Source organism: Arachis hypogaea, chromosome 12 (assembly GCF_003086295.3).
Source record: "Arachis hypogaea cultivar Tifrunner chromosome 12, arahy.Tifrunner.gnm2.J5K5, whole genome shotgun sequence".
In the NCBI taxonomy this organism is placed as follows: domain Eukaryota; kingdom Viridiplantae; phylum Streptophyta; class Magnoliopsida; order Fabales; family Fabaceae; genus Arachis; species Arachis hypogaea.
In genome coordinates, this window is record NC_092047.1 from 21,495,450 (window position 1) to 21,508,020 (window position 12,571).

The 12,571-nt window shown below is 38.9% G+C and overlaps 2 non-coding genes across 2 annotated transcripts; both read left to right on the plus strand.

Moving 5' to 3' along the window:
* The first annotated feature begins 2,469 nt into the window (after nucleotides 1–2,469).
* Nucleotides 2,470–2,573, plus strand: LOC112732050 (small nucleolar RNA R71). The gene has a single exon (XR_003167791.1). It is a non-coding gene; the product is annotated as a small nucleolar RNA R71 (small nucleolar RNA).
* Nucleotides 2,574–9,016: 6,443 nt separating this feature from the next.
* LOC112730913 (small nucleolar RNA R71) lies at nucleotides 9,017–9,124 on the plus strand. The gene has a single exon (XR_003166714.1). It is a non-coding gene; the product is annotated as a small nucleolar RNA R71 (small nucleolar RNA).
* Nucleotides 9,125–12,571: the final 3,447 nt, after the last annotated feature.

The window sequence follows — 12,571 nt, forward strand, 5'->3', positions numbered from 1 at the left end:
GCAGGTGCATTGCACAATCCAAAGGGCATGCGTCTATAAGCAAAAACTCCATATGGACAAACAAATGATGTTTTCTCTTGATCTCTAGGATCAACTACTATCTGATTATAGCCTGAGTATCCATCCAAGAAGCAATAGTAAGCATGTCCTGCAAGCCTTTCAAGCATCTGATCCATGAATGGGAGTGGGAAATGATCTTTTCTGGTGGCTTCATTGAGCTTCCTGTAGTCTATGCACATCCTCCACCCAGTGACAGTTCTTGTGGGTATGAGTTCGTTCCTCTCATTTGGCACCACAGTTATGCCACCTTTCTTGGGAACTACATGGATGGGACTAACCCATGGGCTATCAGAAATGGGGTAGATTACCCCTGCCTGCCATAACTTCATGACCTCCTTTTGTACCACTTCTTTCATGACGGGATTCAATCTTCTCTGAGCTTGGATGGATGGTCTAGCATCCTCTTCTAACAAGATTTTATGCATGCATATGGATGAACTTATCCCCTTCAAATCAGCTAGGGTCCATCCAATGGCATCTTGATGAGTTTGTAGCACCTTGATCAATTCTTCTTCCTGTTCTTGACTCAGGGCAGAGCTAATGATAACAGGATGACTCTCATCACTACCCAAGTATGCATACTTGAGATTAGGGGGCAATGCTTTGAGCTCAGGTTTTGGTGCTTCCTTCTCTTCTTTCACTATCTCTGGCATGTTTGGCATGGTTGTTTCAGCAGCCTTGATGTCACTAACTTCTATGTCTTTGGTGAACTCCTCCTCTGCCACTTCCTTTGTTGTTTCCTCAAAAGTTTCTTGTACTGCAATGTCCACTACATCCACCCTCATGCATTCCCTTAGTGATTCTGATGGATAGCTCATTGCTTTGAATACGTTAAACACCAATTTCTCATCATGTAGTCTAAGAGTGAGTTCACCCTTTTGTACATCTATGATGGCTCCAGCAGTAGCCAGGAAGGGTCTTCCCAGGATTATTGAAGCTTTGGCTTCTTCCTCCATATCTAACACCACAAAATCGGCAGGAAATATAAAATCTCCCACCTTCACCAACAAATCCTCAACTATCCCATGAGGGAATTTAAAAGTTCGATCTGCCAATTGGAGGGCCATTCTTGTTGGTTTGGCTTCCTCAATCTTCATTCTTCTCATCATTGTTAGAGACATCAAATTGATACTGGCCCCTAAGTCACACAAGGCCTTCTCCACCATGACTTCTCCTATGATGCAGGGGATTTGGAAACTGCCTGGATCCTTCAATTTCTGAGGCAATTTGTGCTGGATGATGGCACTGCATTCTTCAGTTAACAACACAGTTTCCTCGTTTCTCCAGCTTCTTTTCTTGGTCATTAATTCCTTTAAGAATTTTGCATAGAGTGGCATTTGCTCTATTGCCTCAGCAAACGGAATGTTGATTTGAAGCTTCTTGAAAATCTCCAAGAACCTGGAGAATTGGCCATCCTTTTCACTTTTCATCAAACGTTGAGGATATGGTGCTTTAGGTGTATAAGGCTTCAGGACCTCTTTTTCTTTTTCTTTTGTTGCAGACGATGTAAAAGATTGTCCTTGTTCCTTATCTCTCACATTTTCCTTTGCTTCATCCTCTATGGTTTCCTTTGAGATCTCCTTTAGATTCTTTCCGCTTCTGAGGGTTATGGCCTTACATTCTTCCCTTGCAATAGCCTTGGCAGCATGAGAAACGCTTGTCCCAGGGGTTTGCTTAGACAAATACGCAATTTGATTTTCTAGCTTCTGGATGGCAGCTCCTTGGTTTTGCAGGTTAGAATTTACTTCTTCCTTAAAAGCTTTCAATTCGGTTATGTCTTGACTCATGGTTGCAAGCATTCCTTCTATCCTGTTTAATTGATCTTGAAATTGTTGGTTCGGATTAGGTTGAGCAGGTTGATTATTTTGGCTATGATATGGTGGTTGAGAGTAAGTGTTTTGTGTGGCTTGGTATGATCTTTGGTTGGAGTTTTGGTATGTGGACTTGTTATGTTGGTTTTGCTGGTTTCCCCACCCAAAGTTTGGGTGATTTTTCCAGCCTGGGTTGTAAGTGTTGGAATGTGGATCATATGGTTGCCTTTGTTGATTTCCTACATAATTAGCCTCTTCCCAATCACCTCCTTCAGTACTTTCTTCCTCTTGATCTTGTGTGTGTATTGCAGCCACTTGTTTTGTTTCTAATTTCCTGGTGAGCTCTGCTAGTTGCTTGGCAAACACCTTGTTCTGGGCTAGAATTGTATCAACATGGTTCAGCTCCATGACTCCCTTAGTGTTGTGTCTCTCTGATGCATAGTAGTACTCATTCTCAGCCACTGTCTCAATCACTTCAATGGCTTCTTCCACAGTCTTTTTCCTGTTCAATGAACCTCCTGATGAATGGTCTACAGCCTTCCTTGATTCATAAGACAGTCCATCATAGAAAATATGCAATTGCACCCAGTCATGGAACATGTCTGGTGGGCATTTCTTTGTCAAATCCTTGAATCTCTCCCATGCCTCGTAGAGAGTTTCACCATCTTGTTGTCTAAAAGTCTGAACCTCAGATCGAAGCCTATTGACCTTTTGTGGGGGGTAGAAACGTGCCAGAAACTTGCTTTCCACCTCGTCCCAGGTTGTTAGGCTCCCCCTTGGGAATGATTCCAGCCACTTAGCTGCCTTGTCCCTAAGTGAAAATGGGAACAAAAGCAGTTTATATGCATCATCCTGGACTCCATTGGACTTCACAGTGTCACAAATTCTCAGGAATTTTGTGAGATGTTGGTTTGGGTCTTCATTAGCACTTCCACCAAATGAACAATGATTCTCCACAAGTGATATTAGCTGTGGTTTGAGCTCAAAATTGTTGGCCTGAATGGGTGGTTTCTGGATGCTGCTACCACAATTCCCAGAGGTTGGGTTTATGTATGAACTAAGAACCCTCCTCTCAGGAATGGCATTGTTTCCATCAGCTCTCTCATGGTTGTGAACTTCTCTATCCATGTTGAGATCTAAAGCTTCCTCAAAATTGTCCTCAGATTCTCCTTCAGATTCCTCTTCTCCCAGTACTCTCTTCCCTCTTGCTTCCCTTCTCAGTCTATGAAGGGTCCTCTGTGGTTCGGTATATGGAGGAGTTGATGTCTCTCCTCTCCTACCTGTCATACAAGAACACAGCACAGGCAACAAACAAATGAAATACTCTTGGTTAATGGAAGAGTATGGTTAGAGCAGTTGAGGAATTAATTCAAACAGTTAGTGAGTCAGTGAGTTAGTTGCTTGAATTTAAAGGCATAAAGAAAGAAAGCATGTAACAGAGTGCAGAAATTAAAATTCAACAAGTAACTTGTACTGAATTAATCAAAAAAAAAAATGCTCAATCTAGTTAACTTCCAATTTGAGAATTGTCAATCGAAAACCAATCCCCGGCAACGGCGCCATAAACTTGATGCGCATAAACTTGTTATGCTACGATTTAGGAAATTGCACGATCGGCAAAATTCCTTCCGGCAAGTGCACCGGTTATCGTCAAGTAAAAACTCACAATAGAGTGAGGTCGAATCCCACAAGGATTGGTTGAGTGAGCAATTCGGATTAGAAGTTTGTTCTAGTTGAGCGGAATCAAGATTTAGATGAGAATTGCGGAATGTAAAATTGGCGGGAAACGTAAATGACAAGAAATTTAAATGGCGGAATCTTAAATTGCATGAATTAAAGAGCAGAAGCTAGATTGCTGAAATTAAAAGGGAATGGGGGTGATTGCATGAATGTAATTGCAGAATGTAAAGAGAAAGTGGAAATCAGAAATGGGGAATTCATTGGGTTATAGGAGATATTGAGATCTCCGAATCAAAACATGTTTATCTCTTCCTCAAGCAATGCGTTCATTGAATTTTGCTTGGCAATCTTATATGATTGGATCCCAATCCCTTGGCTCACCAATTCTCTCTAAAAACAAACAAATTCCCAATCCCTTGGTTTAAATGTTCATAAGAAGAGATGATGCTCGATCACTGATTATACCACACAGTTTCATGAACCACAATTTGGTAGGATTACATGTCACAATATCCATCCAAACCCCAATCCAATTCACTGTGAGAAAGCTTCTCTAGCATGAATCCTCCATTCCTTTCCCAAGGTTCCGAAGGATTCCAATTATGGGTAGTTTCTTTCCCAAGACAACTACCCAATGGAATTAGATCGAGAAGCTTTCTAACAAAATTCAAGAGAAAAGATTGAAGAAGAAGATAAACTATTATTGATTCATTGAATTACAATAGAGCTCCCTAACCCAATGAAAGAGGGTTTAGTGAGTCATAGCTCTGAATTCAATTACAAAGATATGAAAACTAGCCAAATGAAAAGGTAAAGTCCTTCCTAACTTAAATTTTATCCTATTTATACACTTTCTATATTGAGCTTCTGTTGTGTTTCTTGGGCTTTGAGGCCTCTCCCTGCTTTCCTTTTGCCTTGGGTTTATGATCCATAATCTTGATGAGGCTGTTGATCCAAATTCTGTAACATTCATTGAGCCAACTTAGTGATAATCAAATAATGACACATGACTCAATAAATTGAAATTTCAGACTCATCAATCCTTCAGGCCCAATCCCATAAACCATGATATTCAATTGGGTTTCATACCAGAGTATATTTAAGTTAATGTTTGTGCTCAAATACTAACTTAAACCGCAATATTTTTGGCCCAGAAACCTTTTCCAAGAGTGGCGTTTAAGTTGCAGTTTAAGCTTAAACTGTAGCTTAAACGCCAGACACTTCCAGTGATGCCTTTTGTGGAAGCACGTTTAAGCTTCAGTTTAAGGTTAAACTGAAGCTTAAACGTGGAAATGGAAGAAGGCAGCCCTGGAGGGTGACTTAGTCGAACACGTTTAAGCTTCAGTTTAAGGTTAAACTGAAGCTTAAACGTGGAGATAGGAAAGGCAGCCCTGGAGGTCGAACACGTTTAAGCTCCAGTTTAAGGTTAAACTGGAGCTTAAACGTGGAAATAGAGAAAGCCATCTGGGAGGTCGAACACGTTTAAGCTCCAGTTTAAGGTTAAACTGGAGCTTAAACGTGGAAGCTGAGAAAGGTAGCCCTGGAGGTGTCGAACACGTTTAAGCTCCAGTTTAAGGTTAAACTGGAGCTTAAACGTGGAAATGGAGAAAGCAACCCTGGAGGAGAAAACTTGGTCGAACACGTTTAAGCTCCAGTTTAAGGTTAAACTGGAGCTTAAACGTGGAAATGGCTCCCTGGTGCATTCCCATTTCTGGCGTTTAACCTCCAGTTTAAGGTTAAACTGGAGGTTAAACGTGGAAATGCTTCTTTGGTGAGACTTCCATTCTGGCGTTTAACCTCCAGTTTAAGGTTAAACTGGAGGTTAAACTTCAGTTTCAGCATTTCTTAGCCTTCATGATTCTGGCGTTTAAGCTCCAGTTTAGGCTTAAACTGGAACTTAAACTCCACATGTGATATTCAAGCTTCCTTTATTGATTTTGTTGCTTCCTTGCCTAGCCTCTTCTTCCCTGAAATCATCCAAACAATTGCATCAAAGTCTTGCAAAATTTCATGAGAAATCTTCCATTCATAGCATTCAAGTAATATAACTAAAACTCATGGAATTTGAATCAAAATCATATTGTTTGGATGGTTCATTGCTTTGTTATTCTTTTAACCATTCTTGGTTACTTTAAGCTCAAGAAAATGCATAAAACAACTAAAACTATAAAAAAAAAAAACTAGTGAAACTAGCCTAAGATGCCTTGGTATCATTGCCCTTGCCTTTTGGTTTTAAGGGTTATTGGCTTTTTCTGCTTGCTTTTTCTTTCTATTTTTTTTTTACATTTTTTTTTCGCCTATTTTTTTTTTCTTTTTTTCTTTCTGCAAGCTTTGTTCTTTGCTGCTTTTTCTTGCTTCAAGAATCATTTTTATGATTTTTCAGATTATCAAATAACATGTCTCCTAGTCATCATTCTTTCAAGAGCCAACATATTTAACATTCTTAAACAACAACTTCAAAAGACATATGCACTGTTCAAGCATACATTCAGATAACAAGGAGCATTGTCACCACATCAATATAATTAAGCTAAGTTCAAGGATAAATTCGAAACTCATGTACTTCTTGTTCTTTTGAATTAAAACATTTTTCATTTAAGAGAGGTGATGGATTCATAGGACATTCATAGCTTTAAGACATAGTTATTACTACTAATGATCATGTAATGAAGACACAAACATAGATAAGCACATAACATAGAAAACGAAAAACAGAAGAAATAAGAACAAGGAATGAATCCACCTTAGTGATGTCCTTGAGCTCTTCTATGTCTCTTCCTTGTCTTTGCTGCTCCTCCTTCATTGCTTTTAGATCATCTCTGATTTCATGAAGGATGATGGAATGCTCCTGATGTTCCACCCTTAGTTACTTCCAATAATTGTGTGGAAGAAAATGTATCCCCTGAGGTATCTCAGGGATCTCTTGATTTACAGTCAAATGTTCTACCACTGAGCTATAGACCCTTGATGGAAGCTTTTGTCTTCCCTTTCCTCTTTCTAGAGGTTTCTCTGGCCTTAGGTGCCATCAATGGTTATGGAAAAAACAAAAAAGCTATGCTTTTACCACACCAAACTTAGAATGTTGCTCGCCCTCGAGCAAAAGAAGAAAGAATAGAAGAAGAAGAGGATATGGAGGAGATGGATGGCTGTGTGTATTCGGCCTTATGGGTGGGATTGGGTGGGGAAGAGATGTTGAATTTTTGAAGGTAAGTGGGTGTATGGGTGTGAGTGGTAAATGGAAGACAGAAGGGATGAGTGTTTATTGGGAATAGAGGATGATTGAGAAGAGAGAAGAGAGTGAGTGAAGGTAGGTGGGGATCCTGTGGGGTCCACAGATCTTGAGGTGTCAAGGCATTTACATCCCTGCACCAATTTAGGCATGCAAAATGCCCTTGCACACAACTCTAGGCGTTCAGCGCCAGGTTGGTGCCCATTTTGGGCGTTCAACGCCCCTTTGCTGCCATTTCTGGCGTTGAACGCCAGAACCATGCTTGTTCTGGGTGTTCAGCGCCAGGATGCTCCCATTCTAGGCGTTCAGCGCCAGAACTATGCTCTGTTCTGGCGTTTGAACGCCAGACAGATGCTCCTCCAGGGTGTGATTTTTCTTCTGCTGTTTTTGATTCCGTTTTTGATTTTTTTGTTTATTTTGTGACTCCACATGATCATGAACTTAAGAAAACATAAAAAACAATAAAAATAAGAATTAGATAAACATTGGGTTGCCTCCCAACAAGCGCTTCTTTAATGTCAATAGCTTGACAGTGGGCTCTCATGGAGCCTCACAGATGTGCAGAGCTTTGTTGAGACTCTCCAACACCAAACTTAGAGTTTGGATATGGGAGTTCAACACCAAACTTAGAGTTTGGTTGTGGCCTCCCAACACCAAACTTAGAGTTTGACTGTGGGGGCTCTGGTTGACTCTGCTTGGAGAGAAGCTTTTTCTGCTTCCTCTCCATGGTTGCAGAGGGAGATCCTTGAGTTTTAAACACAAGGGAGTTCTCATTCCATTGAAGGAATATTTCACCTCTGTCAACATCAATCACAGCTCTTGCTGTGGCCAGGAAAGGTCTTCCTAGGATGATAGATTCATCTTCTTCCTTTCCAGTATCCAGGACTATGAAATTAGCAGGGATGTAAAGGCCTTCAACCTTTACTAACACGTCCTCTACTTGTCCATAAGCCTATTTTCTAGAGCTGTCTGCCATCTCTAATGAGATTTTAGCAGCTTTCACCCCATAGATTCCCAGTTTCTCTATTACAGAGAGGGGCATGAGGTTTATTCCTGAACCAAGGTCACACAGAGCCTTAAAGATCACGGTGCCTATGGTACATGGTATTATGAACTTTCCAGGATCCTGTCTCTTCTGAGGCAATGTCAGTTGATCCAGATCACTTAGTTCATTGATGAACAAGGGAGGTTCAACTTCCCATGTATCAATGCCAAATAATTTGGCATTTAGCTTCATGATTGCACCAAGAAACTTGGCAGTTTGCTCTTCAGTAACATCCTCATTCTCTTCAGAAGAGGAATACTCATCAGAGCTCATGAAGGGCATAAGGAGGTTCAATGGGATCTCTATGGTCTCTAGATAAGCCTCAGAGTCCTTTGGTTCCTCAGAGGGAAGCTCCTTATTGACCACTGGACGTCCCAGGAGGTCTTCCTCCTTGGGATTCACGTCCTCTCCTCTCCTCATAGGTTCGGCCATGGCGCTTATGTCAATGGCCTTGCACTCTCCTTTTGGATTCTCTTCTGTATTGCTTGGGAGAGTACTAGGAGGGATTTCAGTGATCCTTTTACTCAGCTGGCCCACTTGTGCTTCCAGATTTCTAATGGAAGATCTTGTTTCATTCATGAAACTTACAGTGGCCTTAGATAGATCAGAGACTAAGTTTGCTAAATTAGAAGTATTTTGTTCAGAGTTCTCTGTCTGTTGCTGAGTGGATGATGGAAAAGGCTTGCTATTGCTAAACCTGTTTCTTCCACCATTATTAAAGCGTTGTTGGGGCTTTTGATCCTTCCATGAGAAATTTGGATGATTTCTCCATGTTGAGTTATAGGTGTTTCCATAAGGTTCACCTAAGTAATTTACCTCTGCTATTGCAGGGTTCTCAGGATCATAAGCTTCTTCTTCAGAAGATGCCTCTTGAGTACTGTTGGATGCAGCTTGCATTCCATGCAGACTCTGAGAAATCATATTGACTTGCTGAGTCAATATTTTATTCTGAGCCAATATGGCATTCAGAGTATCAACCTCAAGAACTCCCTTCTTCATAGGCGTCCCATTACTCACAGGATTCCTTTCAGAAGTGTACATGAACTGGTTATTAGCAACCATGTCAATGAGTTCTTGAGCTTCTGCAGGCGTTTTCTTTAGGTGAATGGATCCACCTGCAGAGGTATCCAATGACATCTTAGATAACTCAGACAGACCATCATAGAATATATCCAGGATGGTCCATTCTGAAAGCATGTCAGAAGGACACTTTTTGGTCAACTGTTTGTATCTTTCCCAAGCTTCATAGAGGGATTCACCTTCTTTCTGTCTGAAGGTTTGAACATCAGCTCTAAGCTTGCTCAGCTTTTGAGGAGGAAAGTATTTGGCTAAGAAAGCCGTGACCAGCTTATCCCAAGAGTTCAGGCTGTCTTTGGGTTGAGAATCCAACCATAATCTAGCTCTGTCTCTTACAGCAAAAGGGAAAAGCATGAGCCTGTAGACTTCAGGATCTACTCCATTAGTCTTAACAGTATCACATATCTGCAAGAATTCAGTTAAGAACTGAAAAGGATCTTCAGATGGAAGTCCATGAAACTTGCAGTTCTGCTGCATCAGAGAAACTAACTGAGATTTCAGCTCAAAGTTGTTTGCTCCAATGGCAGGAATGGAGATGCTTCTTCCATGTAAATTGGAATTAGGTGCAGTGAAGTCACCAAGCATTCTCCTTGCATTGTTGTTGGGTTCGGCTGCCATCTCCTTTACTTGTTCGAAATTTTCAATCAAGTTGTCTCTGGATTGTTGTAATTTAGCTTCTCTTAATTTTCTCTTCAGAGTCCTTTCAGGTTCTGGATCAGCTTCAACAAGAATGCCTTTTTCTCTGTCCCTGCTCATAAGAAAGAGGAGAGAAAAAGAAAAGAAGAGGAATCCTCTATGTCACAGTAAAGGGGATCCTTATTGTTAGTAGAAGAAAAGAAGAAGAAATTCGAACACAGATAGAAGAGGGGGTTCGAATTTGGTGATGATGTGAGGAAGAGATGTTAGTTAATGAATGAATAAATAGAATAGGATGAGAGAGAAGGAGGGAATTTTCGAAAATTAATTTTGAAAAGGAGTTAGTGATTTTTTTGAAAATAGTTTTTGAAAAATGTTAGTGATTTTCGAAAATTAAGATTTAAAAAATAAAATAATTAATAAATTAAAAAAAGAAATTTTGAAAAAGGGGGAAGATATTTTCGAAAATGAGAGAGAGAGAGTTAGTTAGGTGGTTTTGAAAAAGTTAAGAAACAAACAAAAAGTTAGTTAGTTAGTTGAAACAAATTTTGAAAAGATAGGAAGTTAGGAAGTTAGAGAAGATATTTTGAAATCAAATTTTTGAAAAAGATAAGATAAGAAGATATTTTGGAAAAGATATGATTGAAATTAGTTTTGAAAAAGATTTGATTTTTAAAATCTCAATTAATGACTTGATTCACAAGAAATCACAAGATATGATTCTAGAATTTAAAATTTGAATCTTTCTTAACAAGCAAGTAACAAACTTCAAATTTTTGAATCAAAACATTAATTGATTATGTTATTTTCGAAAATTTGATTTAAAAATAAGAAAAAGATTTTTGAAAAATATTTTTTTAATTTTCGAAAATAACTAAGAATTTTGAAAAAGATTTGATTTTTGAAAAAGATTTTGAAAAAGATAAGATTTTCAAATTGAAAATTTGATTTGACTCATAAGGAACAACTTTGATTTTTAAAATTTTTTGAAAAAGTCAACTCAATTTTCGAATTTGATGAGAGAAAAAGGGAAAGATATATATATATATATATTTTTTTTTTTAATTTTTGAAACTTTTATGAAAAACATGAAAATTATGCAATGCATGAAATTTTTAGATCAAAACATGTGATGCATGCAAGAATGCTATGAATGTCAAGATGAACACCAAGAACACTTTGAATGCCAAGATGAACATCATAGACACAATTTTGAAAAACTTTTAATGCAAAGAAAACATGCAAGACACCAAACTTAGAATTCTTTAATGCTTACGCACTAAGAATTCAAGAATGCATATGATAAACATGAAAAGACACAAAACAAAAAATCATCAAGATCAAACAAGAAGACTTACCAAGAACAACTTGAAGATCATGAAGAACACTATGAATGCATGATATTTTCGAAAAAATGCAAGATGCATATGCAAGTGACACCAAACTTATGATATGACTCAAGACTCAAACAAGAAACATAAAATATTTTTGATTTTTGTGATTTTCTAAATTTTTTTGGATTTTTATTTTATATTTTTCGAAAAATTATTTTGAAAAAGAAAAATAAGGATTCCAAAATTTTTAATATGAATTCCAGGAATCTTATGCTCTAAAGCTCCAATCAAAGGGTCAGGCATGGCTTAATAGCCAGCCAAGCTTTAGCATATAATTACATGGACTGGAGTGATTAGTTGAATACCAATCCCAAAGCAGTTTGGGTATGGCTTTACAGCCAGATAGGATTCAACATGTTTCATGAAACACTAGAATTCATTCTTAAAAATCTTGAAGCCATAGAATAATTTATTTTTGAAAACATTATTTTTATTATTTTATTTTATTTTATATTTTTTTTTTGAAAACAAAAGAAAAATTTTTGAAAGCTTTTTGAAAAATTTTTGAAAACAAAACAAAAAGAAAATTACCTAATCTGAGCAACAAGATGAACCGTCAGTTGTCCAAACTCAAACAATCCCCGGCAACAGCGCCAAAAACTTGGTGCACGAAATTGTGATCTCCAGGCTCGAACAAATCCTGGTAATGGCTCCAAAGCTTGGTGCTCTGATCTTAATTCATGCTTGTCACAACTTCGATACAACTAACCAGCAAGTGCACTGGGTCGTCCAAGTAATACCTTACGTGAGTAAGGGTCGAATCCCACGGAGATTGTTGGTATGAAGCAAGCTATGGTCACCTTGTAAATCTCAGTCAGGCGGATATGAAGTGATAATGATGTTTTCGAATATTATATAATAAAATAGGGATAGAGATACTTATGTAAATCATTGGTAGGAATTTCAGATAAGCGAATGGAGATACTTTCGTTCCTCTGAACCTCTGCTTTCCTGCTATCTTCATCCAATCAGTCTTACTCCTTTCCATGGCTGGCTTTATGCAAGGGCATCACCGTTGTCAGTGGCTACATCCCCTCCTCTCAGTGAATAATATGCTCACGCACCCTGTCACGGCACGGCTATTCATCTGTCGGTTCTCGATCATGCTGGAATAGGATTCACCCTCCTTTTGCGTTTGTCACTAACGCCCAACAATCGCGAGTTTGAAGCTCGTCACAGTCATTCAATCATTGAATCCTACTCGGAATACCACAGACAAGGTTTAGACTTTCCGGATTCTCTTGAATGCCGCCATCATTCTAGCTTACGCCACGAAGATTCTAGTTAGGAGATCTAAGAGATATTCATTCTAGCTTAATTCATGTAGAACAGAAGTGTTTGTCAGGCACGCGTTCATGAGGGAGAAGGATGATGAGCGTCACACATAATCATCACCTTCATCACGTTCTTGGGTGCGAATGGATATCTTAGAAGCGAAATAAGAAGAATTGAATAGAAAACAGTAGTACTTTGCATTAATCTTTGAGGAACAGCAGAGCTCCACACCTTAATCTATGGAGTGTAGAAACTCTACCGTGAAAATACATAAGTGAAAGTCCAGGCATGGCCGAGATGGCCAGCCCCTCTGATCTAAGAACCAGACGTCCAAAGATGCCTAATACAATAGTAAGAGGTCCTA